Source organism: Bubalus bubalis, chromosome X, assembly GCF_019923935.1.
Source record: "Bubalus bubalis isolate 160015118507 breed Murrah chromosome X, NDDB_SH_1, whole genome shotgun sequence".
Lineage (NCBI taxonomy): Eukaryota > Metazoa > Chordata > Mammalia > Artiodactyla > Bovidae > Bubalus > Bubalus bubalis.
In genome coordinates, this window is record NC_059181.1 from 100,821,220 (window position 1) to 100,838,511 (window position 17,292).

The 17,292-nt window shown below is 36.1% G+C and overlaps 1 protein-coding gene across 4 annotated transcripts in view; it reads right to left on the bottom strand.

The window, feature by feature from the left end:
- Positions 1-17,292, bottom strand: part of FAM133A (family with sequence similarity 133 member A) — a 67,486-nt gene that overhangs the window by 12,048 nt on the left and 38,146 nt on the right. For all 4 annotated transcript variants that reach the window (XM_006078929.4, XM_006078928.4, XM_006078930.4 and 1 more), the window contains exon 3: positions 10,263-10,349. The gene's annotated coding sequence lies outside the window, so the exon portion shown is untranslated. The remainder of the gene's footprint in view (positions 1-10,262; positions 10,350-17,292) is intronic.

Sequence of the window (17,292 nt, forward strand, 5' to 3'; positions counted from 1 at the left end):
AAGGGAATTCACTGGTCATAGCAAACACCCTCTTCCAATGACACAAGAGAAGACTCTACAGATGGACATCACAAGATGGTCAACACTGAAATCAGATTGATTATATTCTTTGCAGCCAAGGATGGGGAAGCTCTATACAGTCAACAAAACAAGACCAGGAGCTGACTGTGGCTCAGATCATGAGCTCCTTATTGCCAAATTCAGACTTAAATTGAAGAATGTAGGGAAAACCACTAGACCATTCAGATATAACCAAAATCAAATCCCGTATGATTTTACAGTGGAAGTGAGAAATGAATGTAAGGGACTAGATCTGATAGAGTGCCTGATGAACTATGGATTGAGGTTCATGACACTGTACAGGAGACAGGGATCAAGACCATCCCCATGGAAAAGAAATGCAAAAAAGCAAAATGGCTGCCTGAAGAGGCCTTACAAATAGCTTTAAAATGAAGACAAGTGAAAAGCAAAGGGGACTAGGAAAGATACAAGCATCTGAATGCAGATTTCCAAAGAATAGCAAGAAGAGATAAGAAAGCTTTCCTCAGCAATCAATGCAAAAAAATAGAGGAAAACAACAGAATGGAAAAGACTAGAGATCACTTCAAGAAAATTAAAGATATCAAGGGAACATTTCATGCAAAGATGGGCTCGATAAAGGACAGACATATGGACCTAAGAGAAGCAGAAGATATTAAGAAGAGGTAGCAAGAATACACAGAAGAACTGTATAAAAAAGATCTTCATGACCAAGATAATCACGATGGTATGATCACTCAAGTAGAGCCAGACATCCTGGAATGTTAAGTCAAGTGGGCCTTAGAAAGCATCAATACTAACAAAGCTCCTGAAAGATGATGCTGTGTAAGTGCTACACTCAATATGCCAGCAAATTTGGAAAACTCAGTAGAGGCCACAGGAATGGAAAAGGTCAGTTTTCATTTCAATCCCAAAGAATGGTAATGCCGAAGAATGATCAAACTACCACACAATTGCACTCATCTCACACACTAGGAAAGTAATGCTCAAATATCTCCAAGCCAGGCTTCAGCAGTACATGAACCGTGAACTTCCAGATCTTCAGCTGGTTTCAGAAAAGGCAGAGGAACCAGAGATCAAATTTCCAACATCCGCTGGATCACTGAAAAAAGCAAGAGAGTTCCAGAAAAAAAACATCTATTTCTGCTTTATTGACCCTGCCAAAGCCTTTGACTGTGTGGATCACAATAAACTGTGGAAATTTCTTCAAGAGATGGGAATACCAGCCCATCTGACCTGCCTTTTGAGAAACCTATATGCAGGTTAGGAAGCAACAGTTAGAACTGGACATGGAACAACAGACTGGTTCCAAATAGGAAAAGGAATACATCAAGGCTGTATATTGTCACCCTGCTTATTTAACTTATATGTAGAGTACTTCATGAGAAACGCTGGACTGGAAAAAGCACAAGCTGGTATCAAGATTGCCGGGAGAAATATTAATAACCTCAGATATGCAGATGACACCACCCTTATGGCAGAAAGTGAAGAGCAACTAAAAAGCCTCTTGATGAAAGTGAAAGAGAGTGAAAAGGTTAGCTTAAAGCTCAACATTCAGAAAACTAAGATCATGGCATCCAGTCCCATCACTTCATGGGAAATAGATGGGGAAACAGTGGAAACAGTGTCAGACTTTATTTCTTGGGGCTCCAAAATCACTGCAGATGGTGACTGCAGCCATGGTACGGGTAGGGAGGAGGGAGGGGGGTTCAGGATGGGTAACGCGTGTATACCTGTGGTGGATTCATGTTGATGTATGGCAAAACCAATACAATATTGTAAACTAATTAACCTCCAATTAAAATAAATAAATTTATATTAAAAAAAATAAAATAAAAGACACTTACTCCTTGGAAGGAACAACCTAGATAGCATATTGAAAAGCAGAGACATTACTTTGCCAACAAAGGTCCGTCTAGTCAAGGCTATGGTTTTTCCAGTGGTCATATATGGATGAGAGTTGGACTGTGAATAAAGCTGAGTGCCGAAGAATTGATGCTTTTGAATTATGGTGTTGGAGAAGAGTCTTGAGAGTCCCTTGGACTGCAAGGAGATCCAACCAGTCCATTCTAAAGGAGATCAGCCCTGGGTGTTCTTTGGAAGGAATGATGCTAAAGCTGAAACTCCAGTACTTTGGCCACCTCATGCGAAGAGTTGACTCATTGGAAAAGACTCTGATGCTGGGAGGGATTGAGGGCAGGAGGAGAAGAGGACGACAGAGCATGAGATGGCTGGATGCCATCACTGACTCAATGGACGTGAGTTTGAGTGAACTCTGGGATTTGGTGTTGGAGAGGGAGGCCTGGTGTGCTGTGATTCATGGGGTCGAAAAGAGTCAGACATGACTGAGCCACTGAACTGAACTGAACTGAGACTTTAAAACACCGAACTCTTCTGCAAAGCTCTGGAAATTTGGATGCAGCCTCTATCAAAAAAAAATTAATGTTCTTTATTACCACTAGTTAATGTAAGTTTAAATATCATGCTACTGAAATAAATGCCTCGTAAACCTACTTAAAGGCTTTAAGATTACAATGAGTCTACTATATTATAAAATAATGATAATCATATGCACATATGCTAGCAAAGTGATGCTCAAATTTATCCAAGCCAGGCTTCAACAGTACCTAAACTGTGAGCTTACAGATATTCAAGATGGATTTAGAAATGGCAGAGGAACCAGAGATCAAGTTGCCAACATCGCTGGATCATCGAAAAAGCAAGAGAGTTCCAGAAAAACATCTACTTATCCTTTATTGACAATGCCAAAGCCTTTGATTTTGTAGATCACAACAAACTGAGGAAAATTCTTTAAGAGATGGGGACACCAGACCACCTGACCTGCCTCCTGAGAAATCTGTATGCAGGTCAAGAAGCAACAGTGAGAACTGGACATGGAACAACAGACTGCTTCCAAATCCTGAAAGGAGATGTCAAGGCTATATATTGTCACTCTGCATATTTAACATATATGAGGAGTACATCATGAGAAATGCTGGACTGGATGAAGCACAAGCTGGAATTAAGATTGGCGGGAGAAATATCAATAACCTCAGACATGCAGATGACACCACACTTATGAAAGAAAGCAAAGAAGAACTAAAGAGCCTCTTGAGGAAAGTGAAAGAGGAGAGTGAAAAAGTTGGCTTAAAGCTCAACATTCAGAAAACTAAGATCATGGCATCTGGTCCCATTACTTCATGGCAAATAGATGGGGAAACAGTGAAAACAGTGGCAGACTTTATTTTTGGGGCCTCCAAAATCACTGCAGATGGTTACTGCAGCCATGAAATTAAAAGACGCTTACTCCTTGGAAGAAAAGTTATGACCAACCTAGATAGCATATTGAAAAGCAGAGACATTACTTTGCCAACAAAGGTCCGTCTAGTCAAGGCTATGGTTTTTCCTGTGGTCATGTATGGATGTGAGAGTTGGACTGTGAAGAAGGCTGAGTGCCGAAGAATTGATGCTTTTGAACTGTGGTGTTGGAGAAGATTCTTGCAAGTCCCTTGGACTGCAAGGAAATCCAATCAGTCCATCCTAAAGGAAATCAGTCCTGAACATTCATTGGAAGGACTTATCTTGAAGCTGAAACTCCAATACTTTGGCCACCTAATGCGAAGAACTGACTCTTTTGAAAAGACCCTGATGCTGGGAAAGATTGAGGACAGCAGGAGAAGGGGATGACAGAGGATGAGATGGTTGGATTGTATCACTGACTCAAAGGACATGTGTTTGAGCAAACTCCAGGTGCTGGTGATGGACAGGGAGGCCTGGTGTGCTGCAGTCCATGGGGTCGCAAAGAATCGGACACAACTGATAACTGAACTGACTGACATGAGATATGCACATATATACATACATATATACTACCAATACCTTTACTTATCATTATATTCTGCTATTTCATACCGACTGATAATATAGTGTATTGTCAGTTTTATGGAATTCACGGGGATGTTTAATGATATTTGACAATTTCCTGAAAATACTAGTTTTAGCAAGTATATATAAAATGATATCTTTCTTCTAAATAAAACTCAAGCAACAACACATTCTATTCTAGTTGGCAACATGACTGTTCTGAGGGAGAAATTATCCCTTATTTTGACTGGAATCAACATGATACAAAGCTGTGCTATGTTAAAAGCCTTCACTTCAGGTGAATTCCCTCTGGCATAGCTGTGTCATGGCACTTTTGTCATTCCAGGGAAAAGGTGTGGAATCTGAAATACTGCCTCTTTTTCTGTCTACAGAATTGTCAAATGGCAAGGGATCAGTCTCTAATATCTTAACGATCATACCAGAAAGTTTAGAGCAGCAATAAAATATTGCAGATACAAGACATAAAATGGAAAAGAAAGGCTATGAGAGGATAAAGTTCTAAGTATAAATTTTAGCTAATTGTTTATTTTAAAGAAATGAGTACTTCACCATCTTATTTATCTTAATATAGTAATATATTTTGGATTTTATATTCAGAAAAACAAATCATTGTTATTATTTAGCTTTTACGATGATGAAGTAAAATGTTTTTTAAAACAAACTTTCTAAACATCAAAACGAATCTGACACAGGTATACATGTGCTCCCCATGATGTTTGGCAAAACTAATACAGTGTTTGAGGTTTAAAAATAAAATAAAATTATTCGAGTTGCCAGTCCAGGTTCGATGCACGATATTGGATGCTTGGGGCTAGTGCACTGGGACGACCCAAAGGGATGGTATGGGGAGGGAGGAGGGAGGAGGGTTCAGGATGGGGAACACATGTATACCTGTGCAGATTCATTTTGATATCTGGCAAACTAATGCAATTATGTAAAGTTTAAAAATAAAATAAAATTTAAAAATAAATAAATAAATAAATAAATTAAATTAAATTAAAAAAAAAACTTTGTTTTAGAATATCTTTAGATTTATAATAAAGTTGCAAGTAAAGAATCTTTTGCATCTAGTTTTCTTATTGATAATATCTTACATTACTATGTACATTTGCCACAACTAATGAACCAATACTGACACATTCATATTAACTAAAGTCTATTCTTTATTCAAATTTCCTTAGTTTTTAAGTTAATATCCTTTTTCTGTTCCAGGAATCCATCCAGTATACCATATAACATTTAGTAATCATGTCTCCCAGGCTCTTTTAGACTGGCAGTTAGTCAGAATTTTCTTCGTTGAGAGGAGTATTGATTCGATGTTGATTTTTCAGGACACTCTTCAATTTGGGTTTGTCTGAAGTTTTTCTCATGTTTAGAATTAGACTGCAAGTTCTTGGAAGAAAGAACACAAGTCAAAAACCATTCTCACTGCATTACATTGAGGGTACATGTGAAGGTGACTTATCATTGATGTTAATGTTGATCACAAGACTGAGGTAGTGAATGTTTGCCAGCTTTTTCCACTGCAAGATCATACTCTGTTTCCATACTGTACTCTTTGAAAGGATGTCACTATGTGCAATCCACACTTAAGTAATGGAGATTTATGCTCTAACTCCTTGATGGGAAATAGCTACATAAAATTTTTGAAGTTCTTTTGTATGGGAGATTTGATCACTGTATCAGTATAAATCATGAGTATTAAGTTTATACTTTGGGCAATATTTCAATACTACTTTACTTATTTTGTTGTTGAAATTATTTCAGTGTTGGCCTTCAGGGGCTCTTTTAGTTGGCTTCTGTATCCTTTTGACACACTCTTATCATTTTGTCTCCTAAATACTTCCTTACTTTCTGATTCTACAAGACACTCTAGGATCATCTTGTATATCCTCTGCATTAGCCCCCATTGGAATATTGCTGCTTCTGGACTCTTTCAGCAGACAGAGCTAGGAAATAGGAAATTATTTTAATTTATTCAATCACATACTAAGCTTGAACTAAGTACCTGGCACTTGGATGACAAATATAAATTATTTGGAGATGGAACACAAAACACTGTGTTTACTATAATGTGGCATCTAGGTGACATGACTGACTCATCATCAATAGAGTCCATATCATGGTTATTTCTCAACTAGTAGGAATGGCACTCTCCTGCATATATTTCTGAAAATGTTTGAAAATTCTGAGTATAGTTAAAGAAAAGAGCAAAGGCCCTCAGAAGAACAACTTTGCCCCTTTAACATTTTGCCCTAGTCAAGAAGCCATGAACAAAATAACAGACACTCTGTAGAAAACCATTATATATATATAATATAATATAATATATAATTATATATTATATATTAATATATAATACATTTTAATACATTATTTATTATAATATATATTATATATTATTATATAGTATTATATAATTATTATATCATATATATTATATAATTATATGTCATTTTATATATATATATATAATGTACATATACACACACACACACACACACCCCAAATTCAACTAAGCATTTGCCAAAAAGGTACTTATTTTGTCAGTGCACTTGATAAGTTTTGGATGCTCACTAATGACTTTCTTGAGTCTTCTTTGACGACCGATTTTGCCCTGTTGTGTGTGTTTAGATGTGGTAACTCATGGTTATACATACACAACCAGAACGTCCTAGGACCACTGAAAATTCAAGTTCCTCTACACAAGGGATCACCTTACGTGAACCAGTGCTAACTGAATACTAGTTCCTTTCCATCTGTGTGATATTACTTCTATTAAAAATACTCCTCAAGTAAGGTTTGCCACATCTTTTCTCCCCATTGTCCCAATTTCTATTTAATAAATAAGTTTTATGTAAACCCTTGACAAGATACTTCAAGTCACAAAGCTTGCCTGTGTTTTTCAGCACTGAACATATATAATCAATTTCACTCACATCTGACCAGTCATACAAATGGAATATAACTCATATATTAGAAGTTCAAAGTGAGATAGACTTCTACCTTCCATTTATTCCTCATAATTTTATTTACATTTTCTGTTAAAAGTGATATATTTTATATAAGAGAATCATGAGATGCTTATTGAGGCAATGCACTGTGAATCCAAACTCAGTTGTAGTTTAAAATCTGTCAACTTTTCCCTGGATCTAGTTGTGTCAGGATATACTTGTCAGCTCTTCCAACAACATATGAAAGATAAGTCCTAAGCATAGGAAGCAAACCAAGGAAGCTATTATTTCACCAGGGAACACAGTTCAAAACACATTTATTTATGCACAGCTTTAAATAGCTTTAGTTGTTTTTTCAGCTATCAATGCTTCAATTACTACCTTCTGTACTCTGCCACTGTTACATGAATTTTTTAAAGTATATTTTTAAAAATAGAATAGATAAATTGATGCAATGTGTACATATGAATATACTGGCTATAAACTAAAAGTAGCACAGCTAGGTGCATTTACATGAGTCAACTCTCATCTCACAAATGACTACATATGCAAATTTCCTAAAAATTCAAAGGCCAGATCATACAGACTTGTTATAATAACTAACTTATAGATACTTATTTGAAACAATAATGAGGAATACTGAAAAGCATCGGAAAGTGTGAAAACTTGTATTAATAATAGTTTAGTATGCTGGACTTGCCTGATTTGTAAAACCATGTGAAAGAAATAACTCGGTATTCATCTTAAGGGGGAGAAAACTTAGTTTTCAATTCCAAGAAAAACACTAAGGAAGAGTTGGCTTGATGAAGGCATATAAAGTATTTTAGGAAAATTCACTAGGCAGGCTGTTTAACTTCACTGATGCAGCAATCATCATTAGAATCCAGTATCATTATAGAGGTGAAGGACCAGTTTCCCTATTAACTTACTGAGTGCTCTCAGACAAATTACATAACCTCTCTGTGTCTCAGTTTTCAATCCTGTCACCTGTTCCCAGGTTCAAATGAAATATTTTTTGGACATAGTCTGAAAAGTATTAAAGTGTATATAAATGTAGACTTGATATTCCTATGACTACTTCCACCAATCATGTAATAATGATTACAATTATTCAGTATTCACCACAAATGGGTACTGTTTCAAGTGGTCTACATGGATTATCTCATTGAATTCTCACTACTTCATGAAGTAGATACTATTATTTTCCCATCTGACAGATGAGCAAAGTCAGTCTCAGGAAGGTTAAATAATTTTTCCAATGTCTGATAGTAGTAGAGCCAATATTGGACTCCTGGCAGCCTGATTTAAAGCCTGCATTATTAAAGAATGTTATATTAATAGCATGAAAAATGGCTGCAAATTCTAGCTGAGGACTCTAATGAAAATATGATGATTATTTGTAGCTGTACATCTATCCCTTAAGTTCAGAAGGTCATAGGACAATTGCTCCCTTGAAAGAGCAGGAAAGTGTCTAATGTTAACAAAATTTAAATTGGTTGATAATATCAGTTTCTACAAATTGGGACAACCTGTAGCAGATGTTCTATTAATTGCCATATTAATCTAGAATTTTCAGATACATGAAGCATAAATCTTTCTTGGGTGTTGGAGAATAGTTTAAACTAGTCAATGTGTTTTTATGCATAACCATGTGGTGGATACAACTAACTTTAATGATAATGAAGATAACTTGGGAAACTAGAAATGTATAGAAAACTCAAAAACACCATTTCACTCACTATTTTCATTTCTTTCTTTACCCAACCTGGTTAACAGAGTTGCTAAAATGGACTGATTCAAGTTTTCCCATCTCTCTTCACATCTGCAAGTATGGGGATGCTTAAGGAACAGTGTTAATTATAATCAGCAAAAAGCAAATGGAAACTATTCAAATCAGCCTGGATAATCTATAAATTACTAAGAGTTTCTTCCCTTTACAATCCAGATTGTGTGTGAAAGTCGCTCAGTCATGTCACTCTTTGAGACCCCATGAACTATACAGTCATAGAATTCTCCAGGCCAGAATATTGGAGTGGGTAGCTGTTCCCTTCTCCAGGGGATCTTCCCAACCCAGGGATCGAAGCCTGGTCTCCCGCATTGCAGGCGGATTCATTACCAGCTGAGTCACCAGAGAAGTGCACAGTCCAGATTACTTATTACCTGTCTCTGTCCCTTTGCATGGCTGTTTATGTTCCTGCCATGTATATGTAGAATGTCACTTGTAATTTCCTTTTCCCTCACTGGATTGCAGATTCCTAAAGAGTAAAGACTGTAGTACAGCCCAGATTATCATGCTCTCTATCCACTACTTTCACAGATATTCTGAGTCAAATAATTTGCTAACCTGATATTTAACATGTCATATCAGTTATTTTTACCTATTTGTCATATCATTGCCAGCAACAGTTATCATGCAGTAGTCAAGAATATAGGAAATTTCCACACTAGGAAGTCAGCTGTTTTTACCTAGACTCCCCTGAATCTTTTTCACCCTTTGACAGACACTGAAATAATCTGCCTATATTATTGTCTGAATCAAGAACTTGAAGATCTCAGTACATTTTCGTGATTTACTTCAGACTCAGTAACTCTAGATAACTGTTTTTCTCTATTGAACAAGTCAATTCTAACCCCAAATTGCTGAACAGCACTGAATGTGAGAACACAGATTACTTATGTAATCCTTTAACTCTTCTGATAAAGCAGGCCTATCAAAATTTTGTAATCTATTTGGCTGATCTATTCCAAATTGTTTTAGCATGAAATTTCTCATCTTGAAAATAAATTTGATATCCTAAAAATTAGAGAAATATCTAAAATGTGTATCTGCCTGAGAGTGCTCAGTCATGTCTGACTCTTTGCGACCCCATGGACTGCAGCCCACTAAGCTCCTCTGTCCATGAGATTTTCCAAGCAGGAATACTGGAGTGGGTTGCCATTGCCTCCTCCCGGGGATCTTCCCAACCCAGGGATCAAACCCGAGTTTCCTGCAGCTCCTGCATTGGCAGGCAGTGGTACCACTGAGCTACCTGGGCATGCTGTATGTGTATAGCATGCTGAAATGGAAGAAAACTTGCCTTTCATCAGCATGAATTACTGGATTATAGGTTCTATAAGGAAAAGATTTGTATGTACTGTGTTCATTACTGAAGCTCTTGAAAAACACATTAGTATAGAAACATGCTATTTTATCACTTAAACCAATGAAAACCAACTTGAGGCTTTTTCACCTCAACCACTCCATGGGAACTTTTGTTGTCCAGGTCATTAATAACTTTCATGCCAGTAAATCTAATGATCAATTTTCATTTTCTATCTTAACTTCATCAATCAGCATTAACTGACACATTGGATTACTCCCTCCCTCCTCCTTGAAACACTTACCTCAAATGGCTTCCAAGACTACAAACATTCAATTTTTCTCTCACTTTCCCAGCTGCCTTTTTCCAATCTCCTTTTCAGGTGCTTCCACTTTGACCAAAGATAAGAAATGAGATAATATTTGTTAAAGTCTTTGCATAATTTGGCAGCAAGTTTTAGGTTATAGAACTAAAACTTAAAGTAACAACAACAACAAAAAGTAACCAAATTTGAAGAGGTGTGCTGACCAGAAGAAAGGGTTCTTTTATTCAGGCAAAGTAATAACTCTCATTAAAAGGTTATGATTAGCACTTTCTCACCATTATAGTTATTTATTCAATTGCAAATATCCACTATAAACAACTCCAGATTATTTGCTGCTTTTATACTTTTCCTACCTATGTATTCCTATGTTCACCTAATGTATTCCTTCCTCATTGCCTATTGATATTCCTCTACCCTGAAGGAAATCTTTGTTCTGAATCCCAATTTCTTTAAACAAAATTCTGCCCAAACACCTGGACTCCTATTTTATATTTCTATAGTGCTTTCAAAATTAAAAAAAAAAGTATAAAGCAAATTAATAAAAGAGAAATATTGGGATAAATCTTAATAAATAATTTAACAACTCCAAACAGTCTAAGGAACAAATTAACTTTTCTACCTTCTTTAGTGTCCCTAAACTTTGATGACTAATACAGACTGAAGAACATAACCATTTCTGATAGCAATAATAGCTATTATTTTAAGACGCTAAGTCAGTGTGATGCCTGTATCCATGGTAGTCTCCAGGATCTTTGCACGTTGTCTGCAAATATGTTGTGTGAGGCTTGAGGTTTTTTTTTTTTTTTTTTTTTTTTTTTTTTTTTCCCATATACTTCAACCAAAACATTGCATCACAAAAAATTGAATGTAGAAATATATATGAGAATTATTAAGTCAGCATAAAAGAGATTTGAAAAATGTTAAACTAATACAACTCTGTTCATTAGATGTTTTTAATTTTGAAGATATAATTATTTTTCACACAATGTTATCTAGTTAAAATTAATGGTCTTATTATTGGCATTTTCAAATGGATTGATATTTTAAAAGTTCTGTTTAGTTTTTAATACCATACATATCAATAGCTATTATTTATCAGATATTCTTTACCACATAAACAAATGCTCCTTGGGGTTCTCAGTAATTTCTAATAGTGTAAAGGGATCATTAAACCAAATGGTTTGAGAACTATTCCTCTAGGAAACTTTTCTCAAAATATGTCCACTGATTATCTGCATCAGAATTATTAATATCTGTGATACTTGATAATAATATAGGTTTCTGGACTCCATATAAGTCCCACTAAATCATAACTTCTGGGGCCACGAACATATTTTTAACATGACCCTCAGGCAATTATTAAGTACGTTAATGTTAGAAAAATTTAATAAAGAGGTATATCGACTTTGGAGTCTGATGGATTCAAATTCTAGTTCTGCTATTTCTTGTTTGTCATCCTAACCTATACCACTTTCTACCAACCAATTTCTTACTCTTACTTTCCCCTCACTCCTATCTCTTGAATCCTCCTCCAATTGCACATCATCAATTAAATACTTCCTCATTTCCAGAGTAAGCTGGAAAATTTGTATGTAAGAGGTATTTAGGGGCAGCAATCTGGCTCTGAGTGAAAGTTGTTGTTGCGTTGTTGTTCAGTCACAAAGTTGTGTCCAACTCTTTGCAACCCCATGAACTGCAGCACACCAGGTTTCCCACCATCTCCTGGAGTTTGCTCAAACTCATGTCCATTGAGGCAGTGATGCCATCCAATCATCTCATCCTCTATCATCCCCTTCTCTTCCTGCCCTCAATCTTTCCCAACATCAAGGTATTTTCCAATGAGTCAGCTCTTCTCATCAGAAAAAGTTACGGACTTAAAAGTTGCATTTTCATAGGAAGCACATTGCTTCTACTTAAGATTGTCTCACTTGGAGATGTGGAGATGATAAGAATTTGGAAGGGGGTTATATTGCCTAGGCTGTGCCTTGGCATCAACACTTACCTATTTGCTTCTGCTCCTGAACAGGGAAGACTTCAAAGGATTCTACTTTCTTTTCCTCACCTTGGGGCACACAGTACAGTGAAGATGGCAGCCATTTTGTCTTCCCTTAGTGCTGCCCCTGTCTGTTATCCTAACAAACCTGCCACCCACTTCCTCAATCCATGCTGTGATTTGAATACACAGTTCTGACTAGAGGTCTGAAACTGATTATGATGTCATTATAACAGAAACCTAACAGAAATCATGAATTTTGTCCAGCTGTGAAAAATCTCTTTAAGACCCCCAGGCTTATTTAAATATAGCAAAATTTTCTGGAAAACAGTGCAATTCAAGATAAAGTCCACTAATGCTCAAGCTCAGAATCATATAGGCTGTTTTTTGTTTTTTTGGGTTTTTTGTTTGTTTGTTTGTTTGTTTTTAAATGCAGAGTCCTAGGCTTCATCCCAGGTTAAGTGTTATCAGAATTTCTAAGTCCCACAAACGTGTAATTTTAATAATTTCCTCAGGTTATTATGGTAAAAAGTCCAAAAACCATTCCATGAGGAAATTTCAACACTAAAAACAAGAGGAAACATAAGTGTATTCTGTATAACAACTTAGTTCCTTTGTTGATTACAAATAGATAAATGATGTTACCCACATGCTTTTCCATACAGACATAATATTTGCTTCAATTTATGTAAAACTTTATACTATTTTATCAGTGTGCCAGTTGTACCTGGATGAGGGAGGCTAATTCACACTAACTAAAGTCCATGATATCAATGTATAAATCAGATGCTCATCCATTAGTTTATAACTGGAAATGTTGTAAACACAGGGTTGTTCAGTTTGATAACCAGCATCCTGAATCCATTAGATAAAACATGTACAAAGTACAAAATTCAAAGTACATATGAACCTGAAAATCATTAAAAAATGACTCAGTAGATATTCTTTTTTTTTCCTTTTATTTTTTTTAATTTTATTTTATTTTTAAACTTTACAAAATTGTATTAGTTTTGCCAAATATGAAAATGAATCCGCCACAGGTATACATGTGTTCCCCATCCTGAACCCTCCTCCCTCAATATACCATCCCTCTGGGTCGTCCCAGTGCACTAGCCCGAAGCATCCATTATTGTGTATTGAATCTGGACTGGCAACTCGTTTCATACATGATATTTTACATTCTACATTACATTGTACATTCAATGCCATTCTCCCAAATCTTCCCACCCTCTCCCTCTCCCACAGAGTCCATAAGACTGTTCTATACATTAGTGTCTCTTTTGCTGTCTCGTACACAGGGTTATGGTTACCATCTTTCTAAATTCCATATATATGTGTTAGTATACTGTATTGGTGTTTTTCTTTCTGGCTTACTGAACTCTGTATAATAGGCTCCAGTTTCATCCACCTCATTAGAACTGATTCAAATGTATTCTTTTTAATGGCTGAGTAATACTCCATTGTGTATATGTACCACTGCTTTCTTATCCATTCATCTGCTGATGGACATCTAGGTTGCTTCCATGTCATGGCTATTATAAACAGTGCTGCGATGAACATTGGGGTACATGTGTCTCTTTCCCTTCTGGTTTCCTCAGTGTGTATGCTGAGCAGTGAGATTGCTGGATCATAAGGCAGGTCTATTTCCAGTTTTTTAAGGAATCGCCACACTGTTCTCCATAGTGGCTGTACTAGTTTGCATTCCCACCAACAGTGTAAGAGGGTTCCCTTTTCTCCACACCCTCTCCAGCATTTATTACTTGTAGACTTTTGGATCGCAGCCATTCTGACTGGTGTGAAATGGTACCTCATAGTGGTTTTGATTTGCATTTCTCTGATAATGAGTGATGTTGAGCATCTTTTCATGTGTTTGTTAGCCATCTGTATGTCTTCTTTGGCGAAATGTCTATTTAGTTCTTTGGCCCATTTTTTGATTGGGTCATTTATTTTTCTGGAGTTGAGCTGTAGGAGTTGCATGTATATTTTTGAGATTAGTTGTTTGTCAGTTGCTTCATTTGCTATTATTTTCTCCCATTCTGAAGGCTGTCTTTTCACCTTGCTAATAGTTTCCATTGATGTGCAGAAGCTTTTAAGTTTAATTAGGTCCCATTTGTTTATTTTTGTTTTTATTTCCAATATTCTGGGAGGTGGGTCATAGAGGATCCTGCTGTGATGTATGTCAGAGAGCTGTTTTGCCTATGTTCTCCTCTAGGAGTTTTATAGTTTTTGGTCTTACGTTTAGATCTTTAATCCATTTTGAGTTTATTTTTGTGTATGGTGTTAGAAAGTGTTCTAGTTTCATTCTTTTACAAGTGGTTGAACAGATTTCCCAGCACCACTTGTTAAAGAGATTGTCTTTAATCCATTGTATATTCTTACCTCCTTTGTCAAAGATAAGGTGTCCATATGTGCATGGATTTATCTCTGGGCTTTCTATTTTGTTCCATTGATCTATATTTCTGTCTTTGTGCCAGTACCATACTGTCTTGATAACTGTGGCTTTGTAGTAGAGCCTGAAGTCAGGTAGGTTGATTCCTCCAGTTCCATTCTTCTTTCTCAAGATCGCTTTGGCTATTCGAGGATTTTTGTATTTCCATACAAATTGTGAAATTATTTGTTCTAGCTCTGTGAAGAATGCTGTTGGTAGCTTGATAGGGATTGCACTGAATCTATAAATTGCTTTGGGTAGTATACTCATTTTCACTATACTGATTCTTTCAATCCATGAACATGGTATATTTCTCCATCTATTAGTGTCCTCTTTGATTTCTTTCACCAGTGTTTTATAGTTTTCTATATATAGGTCTTTAGTTTCTTTAGGTAGATATATTCCTAAGTATTTCATTCTTTCCGTTGCAATGGTGAATGGAATTGTTTCCTTAATTTCTCTTTCTGTTTTCTCATTATTAGTGTATACGAATGCAAGGGATTTCTGTGTGTTGATCTTATATCCTGCAACTTTACTATAGTCATTGATTAGTTCTAGTAATTTTCTGGTGGAGTCTTCAGGGTTTTCTATGTAGAGGATCATGTCTTCTGCAAATAGTGAGAGTTTTACTTCTTCTTTTCCAATTTGGATTCCTTTTATTTCTTTTTCTGCTCTGGTTGCTGTGGCCAAAACTTACAAAACTATGTTGAATAGTAATGGTGAAAGTGGGCACCCTTGTCTTGTTCCTGACTTTAGAGGAAATGCTTTCAATTTTTCAGCATTGAGGATAATGTTTGCTGTGGCTTTGTCATATATAGCTTTTATTATGTTGAGGTATGTTCCTTCTATTCCTGCTTTCTGGAGAGTTTTTATCATAAATGGATGTTGAATTTTGTCAAAGGCTTTCTCTGCATCTATTGAGATAATCATATGGTTTTTATTTTTCAATTTGTTAATGTGGTGTATCACATTGATTGATTTGCAGATATTGAAGAATCCTTGCATCCCTGGGATAAAGCCCACTTGCTCATGGTGTATGATCTTTTTAATGTGTTGTTGGATTCTGATTGCTAGAATTTTGTTAAGGATTTTTGCATCTATGTTCATCAGTGATATTGGCCTGTAGTTTTCTTTTTTTGTGGGATCTTTGTCAGGTTTTGGTATTAGGGTGATGGTGGCCTCATAGAATGAGTTTGGAAGTTTACCTTCCTCTGCAATTTTCTGGAAGAGTTTGAGCAGGATAGGTGTTAGCTCTTCTCTAAATTTTTGGTAGAATTCAGCTGTGAAGCCGTCTGGACCTGGGCTTTTGTTTGCTGGAAGATTTTTGATTACAGTTTCAATTTCCATGCTTGTGATGGGTCTGTTAAGATTTTCTACTCCTTCCTGGTCCAGTTTTGGAAAGTTCTACTTTTCTAAGAATTTGTCCATTTCTTCCATGTTGTCCATTTTATTGGCATATAATTGTGATAGTAGTCTCTTATGATCCTTTGTATTTCTGTGTTGTCTGTTGTGATCTCTCCATTTTCATTTCTAATTTTATTGATTTGATTTTTCTCCCTTTGTTACTTGATGAGTCTGGCTAGTGGTTGTCAATTTTATTTATCCTTTCAAAGAACCAGCTTTTGGCTTTGTTGATTTTTGCTATGGTCTCTTTTGTTTCTTTTGCATTTATTTCTGCTCTAATTTTTAAGATTTCTTTCCTTCTACTAACCCTGGGGTTCTTCATTTCTTCCTTTTCTATTTGCTTTAGGTGTAGAGTTAGGTTATTTATTTGATTTTTTTCTTGTTTCTTGAAGTATGCCTGTATTGCTATGAACTTTCCCCTTAGGACTGCTTTTACAGTGTCCCACAGGTTTTGGGTTGTTTTGTTTTCATTTTCATTCGTTTCTATGCAAATTTTGATTTTTTTTATTTCTTCTGAGATTTGTTGCTTATTCAGCAGCGTGTTGTTCAGCCTCCATATGTTGGAATTTTTAATAGTTTTTCTCCTGTAATTGAGATCTAATCTTACTGCCTTGTGGTCAGAAAAGATGCTTGGAATGATTTCTCTTTTTTTGAATTTAACAAGGCTAGATTTATGGCCCAGGATGTGATCTATCCTGGAGAGGGTTCCATGTGCGCTTGAGAAAAAGGTGAAATTCATTGTTTTGGGATGAAATGTCCTATAGATATCAATTAGGTCTAACTGGTCTATTTTATCGTTTAAAGTTTGTGTTTCCTTGTTAATGATTACTGCCTCAAGATTTAATTTGATCTACCTAGACATGGAAGAACAGACTAGTTCCAAATAGGAAAAGGAGTAAGTCAAGGCGGTATATTGTCACCCTTCTTATTTAACTTATATGCAGAATATATCATGAGAAACACTGGGCTGAAAGAAGCACAAGCTATAATCAAGATTGCCGGGAGAAATATCACTAACCTCAGATATGCAGATGACACCACCCTTATGGCAGAAAGTGAAGAAGAACTAAAGAGCCTCTTGATGAAAGTGAAAGAGGAGAGTAAAAAGTTGGCTTAAAGCTCAACATTCAGAAAACTAAGGTCATGCCATCTAGCCCCATCATTTCATGGCAAATAGATGGGGA